We start from the raw sequence: 3,933 nt of genomic DNA on the forward strand, positions 1-3,933 counted from the left end.
AGAAAGTGAAGAGGAATTAAAAAGCCTCTTGATGAAAGTGAAAGTGGAGAGTGAAAAAGTTGGCTTAAAGCTCAACATTCAGAAAACGAAGATCATGGCATCCAGTCCCACCACTTCATGGGAAATAGATGGGGAAACAGTAGAAACAGTGTCAGACTTTATTTTTTGGGGCTCCAAAATCACTGCAGATGGTGACTGCAGCCATGAAATTAAAAGACGCTTACTCCTTGGAAGGAAAGTTATGACCAACCTAGATAGCATATTGAAAAGCAGAGACATTATTTTGCCAACAAAGGTTCGTGTACTGAAGGCTATGGTTTTTCCTTTGGTCATGTATGGATGTAAGAGTTGGACTGTGAAGAAGGCTGAGCGCTGAAGAATTGATGCTTTTGAACTGTGGTGTTGGAGAAGACTTGAGAGTCCCTTGGACTGCAAGGAGATCCAACCAGTCCATTCTGAAGGAGATCAGCCCTGGGATTTCTTTGGAAGGAATGACGCTAAAGCTGAAACTCCAGTACTTTGGCCACCTCATGGGAAGAGTTGACTCATTGGAAAAGACTCTGATGCTAGGAGGGATTGGGGGCAAGAGGAGAAGGGGATGACAGAGGATGAGATGGCTGGATGGCATCATTGACTCGATGGACATGAGTCTGAGTGAACTCCAGGAGTTGGTGATGGACAGGGAGGACTGGCGTGCCGCGATTCATGGGGTCGCAAAAAGTTGGACACGACTGAGCGATTGATCTGATCTGATCTGATCTGAATCAATAACAAATCAGTAACTAAGACTAATATTCTTATCTATAGATTTTCCACCAGATACATAAAACATGTGACTCTGAGACGCCAGTCGAGAAACAGTCTGGGGTCGGTCTTCCAACCCCAGGATCATATCTTGTTTTCAAGATTATGAACTGTTCCCTCTGGACTTGTTCCAAGAGTCTCATGCCTTATAGCATCCAGTTTATCAATAATTATACATTTCTTTTGTGGCCCTTGCTGGGGTCTGCTTTTCTTTTATTCTTCCTGTCTCCTACAAGGACAAGGAAGAGAAGGGGGAAGGGATGAGAAAATACTCTAAATATTAATAAATAGAATAAATGCTCCAACTCTTCCTCCCATGTATCTAAGGCAGTTACTTCAAGGAATTCTGAAACCCAGCTTCCACAAACACATCCACTATGATTATCACACATTTTCTATCTTGATCATTTCTCCTATTGTGGCTCTCACTTAACCAATTCCATGGTCTGAAGAACTGTCATAAATTATTTATCATGAAACTAGAAATTACCATCCAGAGGGAAATATATATTTTTAAATACATATTTAATTTAAAATTAAATATTATTTGGAGAACAAAATACTAACATAATGAGACCATTTCTTTAAATTTATTTTTTATTGATGTATATATATATATTATATGCTACAGATATACAATATAGTGATTCATAATTTTTAGAGGTTATATTCCAGTTATAGTTATTGTAAAATATTGGCTATATTACCCATGTTCCACAATATATCTTTGTAGCTTATTTTATTCCTGATAATTTGTATCTCTTAATTCACTACCCTTTCACTACCCTTCCCCCACCCCCTCTGGTAACCACTAGATCAGTGATATCATATGGTATTTGTCTTTCTTTGACTTACTTTACTTAACATAATGCCCTCCAAGTACATGCATACTGCTGCAGATGGCAAAATTGCATTCATTTTTATGACTGAGTAGTATTTCATCGTGTGTGTGTGTGTGTATATATACAACATTTTTTTTCACCTGTTGATGGAACTTAGGATCATTAGTTGATGGAACTGTTAGATCATTATTAACAATAACAATAGCTAACATTTACTGAGTGCCTACTGTGTGCCCCCACACACTATTGAGTCCAGTCTACATAAAGGGCTTAGCACAGTGCCTAGCACATAGTAAGCATTAATGAAGTATTAGTATTATCATTAGGGCTTCCCTTGTGGGTCAGCTGGTAAGAATCTGCCTGCAATGCTGGAGATCTGGGTTTGATCCTTGGGTTGAGAAGATCCCCTGGAGGAGGGAAAGGCTCCACACTCCAGTATTCTGGCCTGAAGAATTCCATGGACTATATAGTCCATGGGGTAGCAAAGATTCAGATATGACTGAGTGACTTTTACTTTCAATTTCAGTATTATCATTTCTAATTTTCCCAATTTCCATGCAAGATATATATTATTATCCCCATTTTCCAGATGAGAAGCTTGAGGCTCAGAGCAAGTAAGTAGATTAAGTAATTATTAGCAATTTGTACTACATAATGGTTAATCTTTATAACTATCTCTCAAGGTAGGTAATATTCTTACTTTGTTATTAAAAATGCTGTGATTCACAAAAGATAACCTGAGTGAAGGCTCAGGATTAGAGCCACTCCATCCCACCTCATGGCAAATTCCATATGTTCTGTGAGCAGTCTACTCACTGGGTTCTTTCTTGTCCATGAGTTATTGAGACGTAACTTTATATGAGTAGTAAGGAGTATGTATTTTTTTTTTTTTTTTTTGGATGACAAGGTGGCAGGGAAGGATTGGAAGATAACTTCCTATTAACACTATTAGCAATCAATCTGTAGCAATATTCTGGAGGGCTTAATATGTGGCAGCTACAATGCTAAATGTGTCACACAGATTATTAATTTAATTTTCAGAATAATGCTATGATGTAAATACTGCTATTGTCCTCACTTATGAAAAGGGGACACTGACGCTTATTTGACTTGAGTAGTCAGTAATCCAAGTAAGGGACTGGAAGCAGATAGGATGCTCTCTGTTATTTAGCATTTTCTTGAGTACCTTATTGGTGCATATTCTTCAATCCTAGAGTCTGAGGGGGCTGTAAAACTAGTTTATAATCTAAGGTGGTTGGAACTCCAGCAGAACATATTAATTTTTTTTCAAAATTTATTAAAATATATTGCATGAAGGATCTTGTGGAGCTTAATTTAGCAGAAGGTCAAAAGCTGAATTAGAGTGAGTAAAGATGGTGAGGAGGCATTAGGTAGAAAGAAATTGCGGTGGCTCAGGCTTATGCTGATGATATTTCAGTCATAAGCCCTTCAGGCTTGGAAGGGGTGTTGGCAGGAAAGTTTTTTTTACATGAAATGTTGATTCTCTTCAAAACAGAAGACTGTGCACATGTAATGTGAACCCAAACTACTGCTTTGAAATGCCTCTAAAGTAAAAGCAGTGACTTTATAATCACAACAAGACAACCGTACATCACACCACAGAATTGATCCAAATGATGAAGTAATTTTCAAAAAACAGCACAACTAAAGCTTGGCTTGGAAACATTTTCTGATGTGAATGAATAATTGTTTCAAATTTCTTCATTCTGACTTTTCACTTTTCATTTGCTGATTGAGCATTTTCTATGTGGCATGGACTAGAGTTTTCTATCATAAGATGATAATATGTCTGAAACAATCCCAACTAATGAAAGACATGAAAAAGGAAAATGTAGTTTTCCAAAATCCTTAGAATAACCCTATTTTTTCCCATTTCAGAATAGGTACATTCTTATATTGTACCTGTCTTCTTGGAAATTATGTGTAACCATGTTTCTGTATATAAAACATGTTATGCAGTCATGCTTCTTAAAGAAATCCTGTGGTGGATCCTTTGCTGTTAATTAATCTCTCTTAGTAGATTCGCTTGTCAATCTTGAATCTCTTAATCGATCAGTCTTCCTTGGTGTATCACCTATATTGTTATTTATTCAAACAACTTATAAAATGAGTCCTTCTTTATATAGAGGACTTCTTTATCTGAGTCCTTCTTTATATAAAGTTACAAAGTAACAATAAACTTGAGAAAAACTTACAGGAAATAAGATGGTTATTTTCTAATCCAGATGAACACATTTGAACTATTTAGCATTTAAGTATCAGTAAT

The sequence above is a fragment of the Bison bison genome, unplaced genomic scaffold, assembly GCF_000754665.1.
Source record: "Bison bison bison isolate TAMUID 2011002044 unplaced genomic scaffold, Bison_UMD1.0 scf7180017864384, whole genome shotgun sequence".
NCBI lineage: Eukaryota > Metazoa > Chordata > Mammalia > Artiodactyla > Bovidae > Bison > Bison bison.